The sequence below is a fragment of the Mus caroli genome, chromosome 5, assembly GCF_900094665.2.
Source record: "Mus caroli chromosome 5, CAROLI_EIJ_v1.1, whole genome shotgun sequence".
Lineage (NCBI taxonomy): Eukaryota > Metazoa > Chordata > Mammalia > Rodentia > Muridae > Mus > Mus caroli.
The window spans coordinates 57,697,549-57,716,706 of NC_034574.1; the positions used below are offsets into that span (position 1 = coordinate 57,697,549).

The window sequence follows — 19,158 nt, forward strand, 5'->3', positions numbered from 1 at the left end:
CAAGGAAGAGTAACAACATGAACTCCCGTTGCCTGCTTCTGAATTCGGCTCTCACCTCCTTTCCTTCTCTGTGGGTTTTTGGGGCCTGCAATCCAGAAGAGGAGGAGTCAGGAGAGGGTCAAATCACTGCTCACGGAACCTCAGATAGACACCAAGTCTCCTGTAGGTTGATCTCCTGGAAACAGGACCCACTCCAGATCTACATGTCACATCTGCAGTCCCTTCACACCCTCAGTGGTGGCTTCTGCCTCGAGTCCCACCGCTAGAAAGGCTTGGGCAGGAGAGACCCTTGAGCCTAGGAGTTGTAAGACCAGACTGGACAACATTGTGACCCTGCCCCCCCACCCCAGTCCCAAATAAGTAAATGAATAAACAAACATGCAAACAAATAAATGAAATAAGGTATATTTTAAAAATAACCTGTGCACATTTCTTGAATGCTTTAAGTAGCATCTTACATGCATAAATGCATATTCTAAACTTATCATTACACTCAATACATTGTAAATGCTATGCAAGCCAATGTTCTTCTTATATTTTAGAGAAAATGGACAAGAAAGAAGTCTGGGGATGTTCAGGATCGATGTGGCCATGGCATGTTTAACTATCCCTGCTACCCACAGCTGGAGTCCTCTGATTCCACATCTGGAAGCTGACCGGCATCTTTGAGAAGTGGTGTGAACGGCTGCCCGTGACTCAGTGGCTTTGGGACACGAAAATCCAGTGTGAGGAAACTGTACAGGCTCAGCCACACCAGGAGGACCTAAAGGCAGAGTGAGGAATTCCATTCTGCCAAACACAGGAACATGTTCTGTTGTTTGGGGCAAGTGGGTGATCACTCAGTGACAACCACAGTCTATGGGGCTCAGCCCCGTGTTTCCCCTGTAGCCTTGTCCTCATGGTGGGAGCAAACCAGCTGCGTTAGCCTCCTGCCTCAAGCTCGCTTTCCTCTGAAGTGTGTGGGAGAAGCAAAGGTTGGAGCTGTCACCCCGAGATCTTATCGATTTCTTACGAATTTTGTTCTGGCAAAAGGAAGCAAGAGTAAAGCTAGCGGTCCGACTCACGAAATCCAGCTCTCTGTATCCTGATGCGGAAGTGAGTTGGGGCAACCAATTTCCTGTTTGGGTCTTTGACAATAAAGCTGTGGGGTTCCCAGGCGACAGCTGGCTTCAGCCAATGGCCACTCTCTCCTGTGAATTCCCCTATTGGCTCTCTCTCTCTCTTGCTCTGAGCATGGGTGGAGGCAAATGAAGAATTACAAAAAGCAGCAAAACCCATGGCTTGCCTGGAGCCATTTACTGCTAAGTGGGCACTGCGCATGCTCAGAAAGTGGTCTGGATGTCAGTTACTTCTCCAGAGGCCAAGCAGGGCTGAGCCTCGCCCACACGCTGCGACTGTCAGAGACTCACACCTCCAAGAAATGTAAAGAATGGTGGTGAAATCCGTCTTCCAATCGACCCTACCAAGGCTCATATATTGCCGAAAGAGCCAAGGAATGTTCTTAGGGAAAAATATTGTAAGTGATTGTTTCCTCAATCAAAATGTAATTACTCGTTCATTGAGACATTTTAATATCTGTGCTAAGTGCTATGGATTCCAAAATGAGTAACAGTTAGTAGCCCGCTCTCCCAAGTCTTCCCCCATATTGTGAGGAAGATAGATAAATAGGAATGCAATGGGAGCGGGGGGCGGGGAGGATGTTTGCTAACAGGAGTGTTTGTGAAATGCTCAGGGCTGCCAGGAAACAGTGAGGCTGGCACAGAAATGATCTTGTAGGAGAATTGCAAGGCCCTCGGGTGGATGAGTGGGTATTCCAGAGGTGAGGCTGCAGCTTTCCAAGAACTCCACTTGAGAACCGTGGCAGGGCTGAGATGACTGGAAGCAGCAAGCCAGGGACAAAGAAGGAAGTGGCTCATGCTGCTGAGAATCTGTTTATCTGGGAGAGGTGCTCCTCCAACCAACCTGTGTCCAAAAACACTGCACACTGGCAAATGCCTGGGTCTCTGTCAGGGCGACCATGCTGTTTCTACAGCTATAGCCACTGCTGTCTTCCGTTTGCTTGATAAAGCCTGAAGATTTTGTGAAGATTACTCCTTACAAAGTCATGCCTCCGCAAAGTCTGTAAATAAGTGAAGCCCTATTTTGAAAACATCAAAATGAATACCAAAAGGTTCTGACAAGCAACATTTTAAATAGTTACAGAAAGATAAGACTACAACCCTGTACTACCATGGTTCTGCATTCTATCTTCCTGATCCCAGGCCTGGGCTTTGAACCCAAGGAACACACTCGAACTCTCAGACCTGTATTTGAGCAGTCCCTGGCAATTTCAGTGAAATCTGGACCTGGACATTGCTGAGTGAGTTCTTGGAGCTGTCCAGGAACATGTCCAGGAAGTAAGGGCTTCACACCACTTTCCTGAAACCCATCCTGCTGGCCTGCCCTCTCTGCCTGGAGGAATTAGTGTTGGCAGTGACCCAGATATTCCAGCAGGTGGCACTCTTGCTCCAACCAGGTGTTTCAGAAATGTGGCCACTTAGCCAAACTAGAGAAATGGAAATATGGGCTATTACATTGTGTCCTGAGCAGATATGATGTGATCTGAGAAAGGCTGGAGAATATTCTGGAGAATGTAGAGCCATGAAGGACCTGACTCGTGACCACAGGCTGTGTTGTGTCCTCAGCGGGGGAGAAAAATGAGATTCTTAAACCCTGTTTGCTTCCCTGACAAGTGTAAACACAGGTGACAGGGGAGAGGAATATTGCCTTAACAGGCTTCGGTGGCATCTAGCCTGATGGTAACAGGCACCAGAGTCAGAAAGACCTGGAATATTGGGTCTTTTGCCTGCTGGCTGTATTCTCAGATGAATGACTGGGTTAGTTGCCACGCCTGAGTTCCTGGTCTTTTGCTAGAGAGTTTTGTAGCTAGACCCTGGAGAGTCTTAAATAGATGCCCATATCACCATATGTGTGGTAACTGGTACATAGTAAACGGTCAATGAAAGAGGTGTTATTGTGGAATTTTAGGCAAAGCCCTTGAAGCTGACCTGGGTGGCTATCCTCCCAGACTGTGGTATTAGTTAAGGAGGTGACCTCAGAGTGACCTGGAAAAATAACTTGATAATGAACCATGGCTTGAGGAGTCTCAGGGCAGAAGAATTTCCCACCTGGATAGAATTTCACAGGTGTGATTTTTGAACCAGGAAATCAGGCTGCGTTCCTGGGCTCCCCAGCAGAGCATGGTCTCACCCCCAGGAACTTGGAAACATCTGACCACCAGGTGACTGATCCCACTTAAGCTACACATTGTTGTGGGAAGTATCCAATGACAGGGATCTGTAGCAGGGCCTTCCCATTAACCAGTCTGTGTTCTCTTTTCTGAAACCCTCCTAGATGGGTCCCTGTGACCTCTTCTTCAACAGCAGTGGCCGGAAGAACAACAGCTGCTGTTCATAAACCTTGCTTTACACCTCCTGTCAACCATTGGAATTTGTCGCTGCTTTGTTTTGAGGTATGCTATACTTACACTGTATAGAGTTCAAGCTTTGCCAGCAACTCATTGTGTAGCCAGGATGACTTGGGAGTGTTAGAATTACAGGCACAAGCCACCAGGCCTGGCTCTGAGAAGTACCTTAATAAATACTGTATCTATACTGCCTCATTTATCCTTTGAAATCATCTGGAGAGGGGAATGAACCCATTTTACAGATAAGTAAACTCAGATGGCAGGAAACATTACCAGGGCTCCTTCAGCCAAGAATCAGTATAAACTTAATTTTGACTTCCAAATCAATTAGTTATTTGTCTGCTGATAGTGTCTTAGTCAGGGTTTCTATTCCTGCACAAACATCATGACCAAGAAGCAAGTTGGGGAGGAAAGGGATTATTCAGCTTACACTTTCACATTGCTGTTCATCACCAAGGAAGTCAGGACTGGAACTCAAGTAGGTCAGGAAGCAGGAGCTGATGCAGAGGCCATGGAGGGATGTCCCTTACTGGCTTGCTTCCCCTGGCTTGCTCAGCCTGGACTACCAGCCCAGAGATGGCACCACCCACAAGGGGCCTTTCCCCCTTGATCACTAATTGAGAAAATGCCCCACAGCTGGATTTCATGGAGGCATTTCTCCAACTGAAGCTCCTTTCTCTGTGATAACTCCAGCTGTGTCAAGTTGACACAAAATTAACCAGTACAGATAGGATGTGCCAATGGAAAACACTATGGACAACTGAAGTTTCTTAGAGGTTGCGAGGGTCTTGGGAAATCTGAATCGATATCCTTTTGGTGAAAATATAGACAGATCCCACTTAAGCCGAGCATAGCACATACATACGACTTTGTAAGTGCTGTGGGGGTGGTCCATGAAGCCATGACAGAGATTGGGATCTGTACTCTTGCAGCCCACAAGCCTCTGGGATTCCCTGGAGAGGAGGTCTGTGCTAGATTCGGCACAGATTCCTTTGCGGGAGCTGGGGTGGGGCTGGGAAAAGCTGGTTGGTCCGAATGGTCTCCCTTTTCAACGGGAGACTGTGGAACAAAGGGATCAGTTTGATCTTAGCCTCAAGAAAGAAGAACAAACTCTGTCCTCTCAAAGGAAAAAAAAATTCATCCCTCCAACAAGGAAAGGCGATTTTCCAGTTCCAGGGAAATCAGACCCACAACGTTTGGAAGGGATTTGGAGCGCTCTCCCTGCCTCAAGTCAGCCAGAGAGCCCTGAAGATGAGTTTCCACGACGCATGTTTGGGGATCCTCTCAGTTTCTACCAGTTGGCTTCAGCCTAAAGACACTTCCTCCATTCCCAGAGGGTCTTCTGTTTTAGATGGTATCGGTTTTAATTACTCAGTTAGGGACCAAGCCCTACTCTTGGTCTAAAGCCATTTTGTCAGATTAGCTCAATGAAAATTAGTTTTATAGTTACTTAGTAACCTTAAACTTTTTTACTAGATATTCTGTTACAAATCAGTTTCAAACAGTGCATCAAGGCTCACGGTGGAGGTCAGAGGGCAGCCCAAGTGAGGTGGTTCCTTCTTTCCACCCTGCGGATTTACAGAACCCAGCCTGTTAGACCTGGTGACCAGTGTCTTCACCTCAGTCATCTCTTCAGTCCTAGCTCACCCACAGTGTCAGTGAGGTTTATCAATTCAGTCAGAAGAATGAGAAGTCATTTAGTACAGATGGATTTTTTTTATTATTTAAATGGAAATAACCAAAGTAAAGTAATAAAAATAAAATAAAATAAAAAATCACCACAGTTGCTTGGAGACACTGAAGCATTGAAAGATGTTTTCTAATTTTGTTGTTGTTGTTTTGTTTCTTTCGAGCCAGGGTTTTTTTCTGTATAGCCCTGGCTGTCCTGAAACTCACTTTGTAGACCAGGCTGGCCTCGAACTCAGAAATCCGCCTGCCTCTGCCTCCCAAGTGCTGGGATTAAAGGCGTGTGCCACCACCGCCCCGCAATGTTTTCTGGTCTTAAATGGCCTGTTCATTGCTCATCTCGTTACTGTAACAACATCTACAATTTATTTCTGCTCTCAGTTTGAAGGTGTGGACCATCACGGTGGGGAGGTGTGGTGGGAGAAAATTAAGGCAGCTAGCTAGGTACCTCAAGTTGGGAAGCAGAGAGGAGCTAATGCGTGCTCAAGTTGCTTTTTCTAATATTCAGTCTGGAACCCCAGCCCATAAAACGTACTGCGCCAATGGATAGTCCTACCTGGGACGACATCATGCTCTCGGATGCGCTAGTATCTGATTTCCTCTCTGTATCGGCTGCTTTCGTATTACTTCAACCAAAGGATCTGACAGGAACACCCTAAGGAGGAAAGTTTATTTCGACTCCTGGTTTCAGAGTGGGGCAGACTTGTCAGAGCCCACGGCCGGAGCATGTGATGGGAGACCCTTCACGTCACAGTGGGCCAGGGCTAGAGGCTGGGCTATCTTCTGGGGTCTGACTTAAATGACCTCCTTCCGCTAGCAAAGCGCCACTTCCCATTCCACAGCCTCCCAGAATAGAACCACCACATGGGGAATGAGCTCTCAAAGCCTGAGCCTGTGGGGGCACTTCAGAGTCAAGCCGCAATATTCTACCACTGGACCTAAAGGCTCGTGGGCATCTCGTGACCAGAGCTGCATCGTGTCTAATTTTAAGAATTCCTATAGTCTTAATAGTCCCAACGTTGTTCCAGAGTCCAGTGTCTCTTCTGAGGCCCAAGAGAAAACTCTGGGCTGTGAGCCATTCAATCAAAACTGAAATGGCATAGAAGAGGACATAGGCTGAATGTTGCCATTCTAAAAGAAACAAGAGGGCAGCAAAAAAGATCGGATCAAAGCAAGACTGAAACCTGACATGATGACCATTGAATCCTGTAGCTTCTCAGGCAGCGTCAGGCACACGCAGCCCTGAGTGCACACACACTTGTACAGTGTCAGACACACGTAGCCCCTAGGCCTATGCAGCTTCTGAGAGCCCACTTTGTTGTACCAAAGAAAATACTTCTAGTCAGTGCTTTTCTAGGAGGGCTTTAAAACTTTTTTTTTTTAAATTGTTTTTAATCCATACATTTCGATCATACATTTTCCTTTCCCCCAACTTCTCCCAGCTCCTCTCCATCTCCCTACCCTACACAGCTTCACGTCTTTTCTCTCTTAAGAAAAAAGAAAAATGAAAGAGAAAATCAAAACAGACAAACAAAAAAAAAAAAAGAAAAGAAAGGAAAAGAAAACCAGTAAGAAAAAATACCAAACAAAATAATGCAACTCCCATACAATCAAGCACAGAGTCTACTTTGTGTTAGCCGACTACTCCTGGGCATGGAGTCTACCCTGGAGTGGGATTGATACATCTGTGCATCTCTCCATTGAAGAGCACAGATTTTCCCGTTCCCAGTAGTTTTGTTTGCAACTAGTTTGATGGTTAGGATTGGTCAGGAGTGGACTTCTCCACTTCCCTTTCTCCATCCTGGGCTCTTGTCTGATTTGTAACCACGCAGGTCTTGTTTGTACCGTTACAGTCTCTCTGAGTACATGTGTATCAGTTCTGGAAGACCCTGTTTAGGAAGGCATGTTTTTCACTCTCTCTTACAAAGGAAATTCTTTCAATGAGTTTGTACTTTCACACCGTAGAGCAGGGCGGGGTCTCACCTCCACTCCCATTTCCTCGTGCTGCGTGCAGCTTCTTGAAGGATGCTAATCTGTTTAACAGATTAGCTGCTTTGTCTATACTGGTTTTACCTCCAACTTTAGGAAAGTTTGTGTTTTGTGTTTTTTGTTTTTCTCTCTCAAACTGCATGTTTTCCCACATTTTCCTGCTCGGAGTTTCCTGACTAAAAGCAGCCAAAAATGGCCCTGTACCAACCTGAACGCTGTGAAGACTTGGAAATTTTTTCAACCAAATAAATTGGCCCACTCTTTTAAAAACCAGCTTCAAAGCTGGATGAGGTGGTGCACACCGTTAGTCCCAGCACTCGGGAGGCAGAGGCAGGCAGATCTCTGAGTTCAAGGCCAGCCTGACCTGCAAAGTGAGTTCCAGGACAGTGGGGGCTACACAGAGAAACCCTGCCTTGGAAACAAAACAACAGAAAAACCCAGCTTCACTTCAAAATTTAAAGACCGTAAAGAATACAAACAAACTCCTTCTGGAGCTATAATAGAAATGACTTGAGATCTAATTCCCTATACAATCCCTGTCCTTGTCTGGAGCCTGTCCTTTGCCATCCGTGTTTCTGTCAGCATTCTGGGTCTTCTACATTTGGACCAGAATCATCCATTACATTCACAGCATGTCAGGGCTTCTCCAGTCCACTGCCCCAAACTTCCAAATTCCTTCCACAAATCAGCTGCCAAAGTCTAAGCAGGATGACTTTGGGGTATTCATAGAAGTCACCCTACTTCTCTGCTATCTGTTTTCTGTGTTTGTTACTTGAATATCATTCTGACCACTATCTCCAACAGAGATGGTAGAGGAGAGAGATGGTGGAAGAGAGAGAGAGAGATGGTGGAGGAGAGAGAGATGGTGGAGGAGAGAGAGTGATGGTGGAGGAGAGAAATGGTGGAGGAGAGATGGTGGAGGAGGGAGATGATGGAGGAGGGAGATGATGGTGGAGAGAGATGGTAGAGGAGTGAGATGATGGAGGAGAGAGATGGTAGAGGAGTGAGATGGTGGAGGAGAGAGATGGTAGAGGAGTGAGATGGTGGAGGAGAGAGATGGTGGAGGAGGGAGATGGTGGAGGAGAGAGATGGTGGAGGAGGGAGATGATGGAGGAGAGAGATGGTAGAGGAGTGAGATGGTGGAGGAGGGAGATGATGGAGGAGAGAGATGGTAGAGGAGTGAGATGGTGGAGGAGAGTTTACGTTGGTTCACGGGTTCAGAGGTTTCAGCTCATCACAGCAGGGAGGGAGTTGCAGAGCTCATGGCTGTCAGAGGAAGTTCTCCAGAGGCTCCATCTGCAGGAAGCAGAGAGCAGCCTCTGGAGGCCCTTTATTGAGCGATCACTACAGTCTATCAAAAGCTTTGCATTCTCTGCCCTTCCCTTCTCAATACCACATCTGACATAGGCAGATCTCAGCCAAGAGTGTGTTGATTAAAGTTTGTGTTTTGGGACTGAACACATGACTCCATAAGCAAGAGCATTAAAAGACCAGAATTGGATCCCATGATGCACATAAAAAGGCAGGCACAGCTCTATGTGCACCTCTAACCCCAATGCTGAGAAGGGGGCTGGTGGAAGAGCAGAGATGTACCATTCCACTTTGTGCTCCCGGCCGGTCACACACTTCCAGTCGCCCACCCAGGGACTCTCTCATTGGCGAATGAAAGATACACACACACTAGCTTGTTTTTGAAATGCTGTGATTAGCTCAAAGGTTAGGCAGTGCTAAGCCTTTGCCTGCTACCCCAGGCCCAATGGGGAAGTGGGCAGTGGCCATTTACCAGAATTCTTACATTGCTCAGTGGCTCTCACTGCCACTCTAAATCTGAGCCATCTCTCAACTCATCTCAAGCCATCTCAGGCAATCCTCTGTCTCCACTCCTCTATCCCAAGCCCTCCCAAATCTAAGTGTCCCGGTCCATCTCCTTTTGCCCAACCATTGACCGCTGGCATCTTTATTAATCAATCAAACCCAATTGGGGACAAGGTCCTTCAGCTATTGGACACACAGATTCCTGATTAAATCAAAGCATTAGAACCAATCCTCAATACACCAGTCCAGACACAGGTTCAGAGACCCTGTCTAGGAGGAATAAAAAGGAGAATAATGGGGCAAGATCCCAGGTGTCCTTTTCTGACTTCTGCCTACATGCACAGATAGACATGTACACATGAACTTACATGTGCACATACACCACACACAGATACAAAAGCCATGTTTTTCTTTAGTCTCAAAAAACCCTGAAAAATCCCAGAGGCTGCAAGTTGCTCCTGCTTGAAATCCACGGAGATCACTAAGGCTTCTCTGAGTCAGCTATGAGTCTGAATGAGCTCAGAAAACCAGGAGCTAACTTCAGAGGAGGTGGTAGGGAGGGGGTGTCAGGGTGGGAGGGTTGCCACTAGCTTCTGCAGGGGATGGGGAAGAGGAGGGAGTGGGGAGAATGGAAGGAGGGGACCATCCAGCAGCTGGCCCAGCTGTGTGGCCTGTGCTGTCCTCCCTTTCTGGCCCTCAATTGCTCTTTGAACAGCTCTGCATTTATGGCCACTTGGACAAGCCCCGGCATTGTTTGCCTCTAGTATCGGGTCAGAGGCCTTAGAGGAATGGCATGGTTCTATTTCCTTAAATAGTGACTTGGGAATGAAATGAGTAACCGTGTCTTTAATTAGCCATACCCCAGAGGCCTGCGGGGGGCTGGTAGATGGTGGGCCCCCTGCCAAGATCAGCATTGTGCGGCTGGTATTTGGTCCAGGGGGGATGGGGTTCGGTGCTATGCATTATTTACCCTCCCTCCTCATCTCCTATTGTCCTATCAGCCTCAACTCCAATTCTGCCCCCATGTCAACATGAAGGATGCCCCTGAGCTGGAGAGAGGAAAGAAGGGACCCTTTCTGAGCATCTACCACAGCTTAGGCACCATGCCAGACACTGGGAAGGGCAAGGTCAAAGATGGAAGGATCATGCGGAGGTGAGCCAATGAAGGCTAAGCCCAGGCCACCTAGTCCCACCGTGGTGATGCAGTTAAAGCACAAGGGTCCTGGGCACCAGGGGAGGTTTCAGAATTGCTGTATCCCCTTTACTGCATTTTTCACACTCTGTAACCACACCACAGAGCCACCCCTGCTACAATCTCCACCCTGTTTCTTTCTGTTGCTTCCAGAACCTGCCTGGGTTCTCTTTCCTCAAAACCTCCAGGGGGCTGCTAGGCCTCTCTACACTCTTTCTTTCTAATCTCTCTCTGAGAGAAAATCCCTTTCCAGCCCCACTCTGCTCACAGCTACCTTTCCTTCTGTTTCTTCAGTTCTTGTTGTCGATGTCACAGGAAAGAAAATGATGATTCAGAGAGGACAAAGGGAGGAGGCAAAGGAACAGGGAGCCTGTAAAGGAGATGCTGGTTGGCTGGGAATGCTCGAGGGTTTAAGGATGCTGGAAGTGTGGAAGCCAGAGAGGGAGAAGTGCCTGGGACCACCGTCCAGACAGGAGCCATAGCTGACTGTGGAGGGGAGACTAGGAGTAGCCACAAGAAAGGAATTTCCATTCAGAAGGAATGGAACGGGCAAAAGAATTTGGGAAGAAGTTGAGCAGTTAATCTTCTCAGGTTTTAGCTTCTGATGTTGATGTTTTTAAGAAATTGTGATTGCAGAAAGGGTCAGAACATTTCTGTCTTCTCAGCTACTCAGATTGGAATTCCAGAGTCCACTTGGGCTGGCAGGCTGAGACAGACAGTATCCCCAGACCATGTCCCCCATACCCCTTCCCACAACCCCCACCACCCCGTACCATCTTCACCTCCAAGGAATGAGGGAACACCTTGGGCAGGTCTGGGCAGGGCAAGCCTGTTTTGCCCAGGTCAGCTGTGGTCACCTCAGGAATGAGAAAGAAAGCCTGACTATAAACAAGACTTTTTCCACTATCCCTTGCTGTGCGCTCCTTATGGGAGGCACAGGACTTCAAGAGCTCTCTTCTCAGTGTTTGGCTAGGGCTTGCCTGGCTTCACACTCTTCACTCTCCTCTACCTCTTGACCTCACATGCTGATTTGTGCTTCTGGGGTCTTACATAATACGTTATCCTGGAATCATGTTTTAAATGGTGCTTTGTGAAAATGGCATTGCTGGGGCTAACAGTACCACAAAGTAATCCCTGGAGATGGGGAGTGTGGTCCAGGGCCAGCAGCATCAACATCTCTTGGGAACTTGTTAGAGATACAGGCCCCCGGGGTCCTACCAGTGGGTGGAGTACTGCCATCAGAATTTTAACAAGCCCTGTAGTGGGTCTGACTTTTGGGCATGCTCCAATAAGTAAGAAAGCTATTTAATGCCAGGAGATGGAACCCTGGGTTTGTAGACTTACCAAGGAACCAAAAATACCATTTGTCCGCTGCAAGACCCCAGGCTTGTTGCACCAGAGGCAGAGATGTGATTTCTTAGCAAGCTAATGAACCTTTGCTCTCCAAGGTGGAGAGGGCGGGGGTGGGGGGGAGGAGGAGCTTTTGACAAGGATGCAGGGGGGTGGGGGACTTCCCGATGGGGGCAGGTGACTTTCACAGGAAGGGTTTTGGTTCCAGCACAACTACTGTGAAGGAATGCTCCCATTCAGAGCTGTAGGATGTCCTGAGGGGTGGGGTGGGGGCGGGGCGTAGGGGTGGGGGGTGGGGGGATGGGTCCCTCCCTCCCTTCTCGGAAGTTGCCACACCTAATTCTCTCGCATGCCGGCTGGCCGGGAAGAGGAAATGGACTGTGACTGAAGTGAGAGAAGCTCAAATGCTCGGTGAGGGACTTTTCTGAGGGCAGTGCCTGGAACCAACTTTCAGTGTGGGTTGCACAATCTCCTTTGGACATCTCTTCTTGGGGCAGGAGAATGGGACCGCTAAGTGTCCTGAAGGGACTTTGGTCCTGGCTTTTCATGATGTAGCTCTGTACTCCTGGGGAGATCCCTCAATCTTTCAGGACCACTAAAGCCTTGATCATACACTGGAAATGATGATAGCAAGACGGACAGAAGTTTGGCAGGTTTTGGATACCATCCAGTCAGTGCTGGGTCTAGAACAGTGCACTAAGCTTGAGTGGTGCAGACACTGTATTCCCCAACACGCTCACTGAAAGGACAATGGATTCATAGTCTCCCACTGAAGTAGCTGGAAGGCCACCACTCTGCAGCTATTTCAGCCCTTTATGCTCAGCACAATATTACCATGGTCCTGTCCCCAGCGCTTAATGGAACTCTAGAGAGGTGTTCTTCATGGTGTTTCCTATTGCTGGGATGTCTCCTCTCCTGGTCAGTTGTCTTTCAGGAGAGTGGTTGTAAGAAAGCCGTGAGGGCTTACATCTCTTCCCAGGCCTGAGGGAGGAAACAGGTAAAAGGAAGAGAAAAATGAAGTCTCTAGGGTAGAACGACAAGGTGTACAGGAGGTAGCAGCTCCCAGCGGGACTCAGCCGGAGAGGGTTGGAAGAGTGACTGTGTCTCCTTCCGTCCACAAACAGTGCAAGCTTCTGCGGGTAAAGGTCACAGCTTACAATGGGAGTCTGTCTGTCTCAACACATGGGCTGAGATACAGGACCTGGGCAGAGCAACTCACAGGAGGGGCGTCTGGTTCTTTTCTTTTAAGCTGTACCGGTGAGAAAAGGCAACTTTGATAGCATCATAACTCACCAGAGATCAGTACATTGCATAGACCTTGACCATGCACATGGCTCCCGCCCCGGTGTTATCCCTAGATATTTTATCGTGCCCCAGAGCAGGTGCAGGTCATGCAGGAGAAGCAGGCTGGAAAGGCTCTGGGAGGTCCCTTTTCTGCAGAGTGCTCTGGCCTGCCAGAGAACAGGAACCAACAGCAACAACAACAACAACAACAAAAAAACTGGAACTAATGCGTCTGGATTTTTCCCAAGTGGCCTGCTTTTCCCTGTGGGTGAGCTAAAGGGTCTCTCTCATAGCCCTGCCCTTCCCTCCTGTCCCCCTGTATGGTCATCTCATGATGGCTAGATATTCCCTTTGTAGCCACCATTAGAAAGTTCAGCAAGGTGAGCTTTTCAGAAAAGCTATTTAAAAACAGGAACTTGAAAGATACATTAACGGGGGGAAGTGGGCGATTATTTGTCTTTACTATATATAGGAGAGAGTCAGTTTATAACAGAATTATTTTTGTATGCTGTTTTTGCCGGAGCAGCCAGCCTGTCTCCTGATGCCAGTATGCAACTGATTTTTATAGCATCGCCTCCGCTCCATAGGGTCAATCATCATCAACTGTCCCAGACCCTTCTTGCTATTTGTGGCTGTTTCTGGTGTCTGGAAAGGAACTCACTACCCATGGAGGTTCAGCGAGTTCTCCTTGGGCTGGCTACATGCAGCCTGAAGTAGAAAGAGCATATGGGTTTCCTAGCTGCACCCCATACCCGTTCTTCCCAAGGTACACTCTGCTCAAGCACACAAGTCTTCCTTCCCTGGAAGTGGCTGGTAGTCGAAGAGCCAGGAGAATGTTTCCTCCACACACCATCTTCTGATCCTTTGGCTGGAATGATCAGTGAACAGTTGGAGGCTGCCTGAGTATGTTCTTAAAGTACCTGTGAATGTGAGTCCATTCCTTTGTGATTCGAAGAGCAGTAAAACGTGGTTTGACCAGTGTCAGTGATAACAAGGAAGAGAGTGCTCTTGGTATTCCCGCCATCTGGCTTTCTGCCTCTCAAACGGGCTGGCTTAGCTGGCTTTGATGGAGTTCTAAGTCTGTATCTAGAGGGAGTTATTTTAAAATGAAACTTATGTCTCTGAGGATTTTAAGGGTTCAGCTGCTCAGTCAGGGGACCAGGTTTCTAGACTTGGTGCCCACAATGTCTGGCCAGCCTCATTCCCAGCAAGTCACCGCTGCAAGTCACCACCACACCCAGGGTCCGGCATGCTCAGGAATGTGGCCTGTGCATTTGTCTCTGCAGTCTTGGATCACACTATTAGAGCAGTCAGAATATCTTTGTTCTGTGTCCAGGTCACCAAACCCTTAGAGAAGATAAAAAAAAAAATGTCTTCTCTTTACCTAGAGAAGACAACAGATGCTTACTCAATGAATGGATGGATGGATGATGGATGGATGGATGGACGGATGGACGGACAGACGGATGGATGGATGGATAACTGTCTTTTACCCCAGCAGATCTATTACACTTGAGGAACTTTACTGAGTGCTTATTCCATGCCAGACTTTCTTCTAGATACATCATGGTATATATCAAAGCTGACCAAAATAACCAAAACCAAAACCAAAACCAAAAAAAAAACCAAACCCTCTCTTTCCTTACTTGCAAAGAGATTAACATTTTAGCAGGGCAAAATAGATAAGCAATAAGAAAATTATATATGCATATATAAAGTGTAATATGTCCACCTGACATACACATATATGTACGTATACATGATGTTTCAGGGAAAAGTCAGGAAGAGGAGGGACGGGATGTGTGGAGATCCAGGAAAGCTGAGCCATGAAATAGAGTGGTCAGGGTTAGTGTCAGGATGGCTTAATGGAGCCAAGACTTTACCAGATCATTTCCTCTGGCATTTTGGTGCTATCAGTTTTGCTTCTGTGTGTATGTATAAACACACACAAGTCATATATAGGCCATAGCAGCATCCAGCAGGGGCTTCTATGCCTGCTTCAGCATCTGACACCTAATAAATGTTCAAGAAAATGTAGCCAGCTGGGGTCTGAGAGATGGTACATCGGTTAAGAACAATTGCTGCTTTTGAAGAGTTCCCAAGCTCAGGCCCCAACACTCAAGAAGGATGGCTCATCACTATCCTTAAGGTCAGCTTCATGGGATCCCAGACCCTATCAGCCTCCAGGGGAACTGGCATACCCCACTCCTGTCTGTCACACACACTTATCTACACACATACACACACAATATATATATTTGTATATATATATATTGTATATTGTATATATTGTATATTGTATATATATATTGTATATTGTATATATTGTGTATATATATATTGTATATATATGTGTATATATTTGTATATATATATATTGTATATATATATATATATACAAATAAAATAAATAATAAATATTTTTAAAAGTAGCCAGGTAGGTGAATGTTTAATAATTGATTTGTTAAAGAGGATTATTCCCCTCACATTATAGAAATGATAACTGTTCCACCGGCCTATTTTACATGTGTATGGTCTTAGTTAAGATTTCTAGTGTGATAAACACCATGACCGAAAGCAACTTGAGAAAAAAATGAGTTGATTTTTGTCTTACACTTCTAGGTAATAGTTCATCCCTGAGAGAAGAGTTTAGGGGCAGGAATTTGGTGGTAGGAACTGAAGTAGAGGCCATGGAGGGGTGCTGTGTGCTCCTGCCTCACTCAGTCCATCTTCTTATATGATCCAGGACTACCCACCAAAGGATGGCACTGCTCACTGAAGGTGGGCCCACCCACATCAACCATTCATTGAGAAAATGCTCTGCAGGCTTGCCCACAGGTCAGTCTTGTGGGGACATTTTCTCAGTTGAGGGTCCCTCCTCAATTGACATAAGCTGACATAAAAGAAGTCAGTACATATGTATATAACTTGCCTGCTCTGCTTCAGGTAGCAAATGCCTTTGAGTACTTCACGAAGGGCATTCACCCTTGAGTTAGGCATCAGAGCTTAGCTGTTCCAGCAGTCTCCATGAATAGCATATTGTTAAACATGGAACTCCTGTCCCTAAAGGAGCAGGTTTTCCTAAGCAGCACAGATTCTTCCATCCTGGCCAACCGTGCTCTGGGCAACGATTCTGCTTCATGGTCTGCTTCATGGGTCTGTTTAATGCTTGCTTTCCCTAAGGGGCTAATGCCCGTTTACCGAAAGTGATGCTGTATTGCCCTACAGCCTCGCAGTGGGGCTTAAGCAGGTAATTCCCTGCCCAGGAAGGAGAACAGATGAGAAGTTTGAGGTCCAAGCATCTGGACACTGGTTTGCTCTGTTTGGAGGGGCGAGCACATGGCCTCTCTATACTCTTTTGGCTCCCTCTGCCCCCAGTATGGGACACAGACAGCCTTGTCTATTGAGAAACTTAGAGGAACCCCTCTATATTTTGCATCAAATAGCCCCTGCTTCTCAATCCTTTCCTATGGGCCAGTTACCACGTTTAAGTCTATTTTCCAGTATCTTCACTGAACTCTCACAGTAGTTGTGGGAAGTGGTAGTCACTGTCTACTTACTGGACATGAGGACCCAAGCCGACCACAGTTGCCAAGATGACAAATGGCAAAGTCAGAGCTTAGATTTAGGGCTTTTTGGCTCCAAAAGTAGGCATTTAACCACTAAAGGGTAGAGGTTTTGTGTTTTTGTTGTTGTTGTTGTTTTGCTGCAAAAATGGTACACTGTTCAAGGGAATAATTATGAAGGCTGCAGGAATGTGTGAGGGCAGGCAGAGGTAGATTCATTCATAATTCAAGATTCTGTGATGACAAAGAAAGAACAAATGTCTAACTCGTGTGCTGGCGGCAGTGGGCGAAGCTGAGCATGGGTGTGCTCTGAGAGATGGGACACAATCACTGAGAGATGGGACAAACTCAGAGAAGCATCATTGTTAAGATGACAGAAGGGTTTTCTTCCTCTTTCCATTTCCCCTTCCTTTTTTATTTCCTTCCTTTGTTGTCTATAGTCTATAGCAAGGATGAAGAAGTCCCTCTTATTGATCTTTATCCTTCGCTAAGTATTACTTGGTCTAGATGAACATTCAGGAACTATAACTGTCCATCTAAAGTTTCCTTGTTTCCAATTCAAATCTTCCAGTCTTTTGTTAAAACTACCTCGAGACTGATTTCAGTTCATAACTTTTTAAGAAGTAGCACCACGACCAGCTTCCTTGGATTTTGCTGTCTTGGGCCTGGTGGACCTGATGCCAGCGATGTGAATTCCCAGGTACCTTTGCCCAGGAGTTGCACAGATGTCCCTGCGCTAGCGGAGTCTGTCTATGGCAGCTGTCCTGTCCTTGCACCTGTGCCACACTTCCTTAAGTTTCCGAGAATCATGGGCACGCTTATGAGCGTGTTTGATTTTCCTTTCCACCTGCCCTTTCTTTGGCACCGTCTCTGCTCTCCTTCAAGCCCTGACTACACCCACCAATGCAAACACGTCATCATGTTTATCCCCACCCGGCCACGCTTTTATGCCCCACTCCCGTCTCACAGCAAGACTATAATGATGTCTTTGACACCTCCAACGCTTTCCACCAAATTAATTTCTTGAGTTAATACCTGTTCAAGCAAACAATTAGCTTTTAAGCTGAGATTGATGGGCCCTCTCCATTCCCATGAGCCCCTTTGTTTTTCTTTAGCAAATCTTCTATTTCTTTCTACTCATCCTGGAATTAATGGGCATTCTGAACAATACTGGCTAAATAAATCTCACCCCCTTCATAGGATATAGATTTACTCTTGTGCCTTAAGATTTCAAGTTCCTCACACCCAGAAAGCTTCTAGTCTTTTTCATATGTGGATCTTAGCATTAGGTCTGTGTGTTTAATTTGGAGTTCTTCAGAACCCAGGGAACTAGAAAGAGGCCATTGGTGGGTGGGGTGGGGAGGAGGTGGGGAGTGGAATCTTAAGGGAGTAGAGATAATAGAAGATAATAGAATACAAATGACATGAAAGGGGGAGAGAATGGGGGGGTAAGAATGCTAACACTAAGCATGTTTAGAATATGGAAGCCTAATCTCTCTCTCTCTCTCTCTCTCTCTCTCTCTCTCTCTCTATATATATATATATATACACATATATATAATTAAATATATATAATTAAATATACATTATATACATAATTAAATATATATTATATGTAATTAAATATATATGTATATATAATTGAAATATCTATTTAATTGGAATTACCCTCCATAGGAAATAATTATCTTTCCAGAAGCCATAGAGTGAAGAAAAAAAAAAAAAACCAGTGGCAGGTGTAGTATGGGATGCCTTTTCAAGTTGTTGGTCACAGGCCCCTGGAGATTTCCCCAGACAATACAGATTATCACCACTGCTCCCAGTAGCCCACCAGAATGCAATGGTAAAACCCTATTACTGAAGATAGCACATACCTCGGTTTCTGCCTTCTGGTTCCTCCTTGATCTCCTGGCCTGACTTCCTTCAGTGATGGAAATATGCTATAGAAATGTAAGCCACATAAACCCTTTCTTCCCCCAGTTGCTTTTGATCGTACTGTTTATCACAGCAACAGTCAGAAAATTTGGACAGAGAGGAGAAGCAAAGCTATCATGTTATCAGAGGCCAGGTCTCCTATGCTGGTTTGAATGAGAAATGTCCCCCAAGGCTCCTGTATCTGAACACATGGCCTCTCACTGGTAGCACTGTTTGGGAGGTTTATGGACTCTTTGGACATGGAACCATGGTGGAAGAAATAGCCCCTGGAGACAGGCTTTGAAGTTTATAGTCTCACTTCCTGGTCTGTCTGTTTGTCTGTCTATCTGTCTCTCATGTATAGATAGAAGTTATCTCTACTTCTTGACTACCAGGCTGGCCTCATTCTCCTGGTGCAGTGCCCTCCCTTACCATGGTGGCCTCTATCCCCCTGAAAATGTATGCCCAAATAAATTCCCTTTTCTCTAAGTTGCTTTTGGTCAAAGTGTTGCCATAGCATTAGAGCTATGGGTGTCTCCTGTAACTGTCCACTTCTTAATGATGTTAATTAATAATGCTAATTTGTTTATGGGTGTCCACTTATATCACTCCTTTGTTGAGGCAGGATCTTTATTTGTAGCTCAGGATACCTTGGAACTCATTCTGTAGTCCAGGATGACCTCAGACTCACAGAAAACCTCCTGCTCAACTTCCTGAATATAGGACTATAGACATGAGCCATGCCATCCAGCTAATCACCCCTTGAATTCCCTACATCTCAACAGTATCACACTGGCAATTAATTCTCAACACAAGTTTGGAGGTGCTACTCAAACAATAGCAGAGACCCAGAGAATATACTTTCCCCAAGCTACTCAGTTACAAAGACCCAGATG

General features: G+C 46.3%; 1 long non-coding RNA gene across 1 annotated transcript in view; it reads left to right on the forward strand.

Annotated features, from left to right (window-relative positions):
• Positions 1-1,354: 1,354 nt before the first annotated feature.
• The window catches only part of LOC110295449, a 49,216-nt gene continuing 31,412 nt past the window's right edge, over positions 1,355-19,158 (forward strand). Inside the window, exons 1-2 of the long non-coding RNA XR_002378069.1 lie at positions 1,355-1,516; positions 3,394-3,511. This is a non-coding gene — a long non-coding RNA (uncharacterized LOC110295449). The remainder of the gene's footprint in view (positions 1,517-3,393; positions 3,512-19,158) is intronic.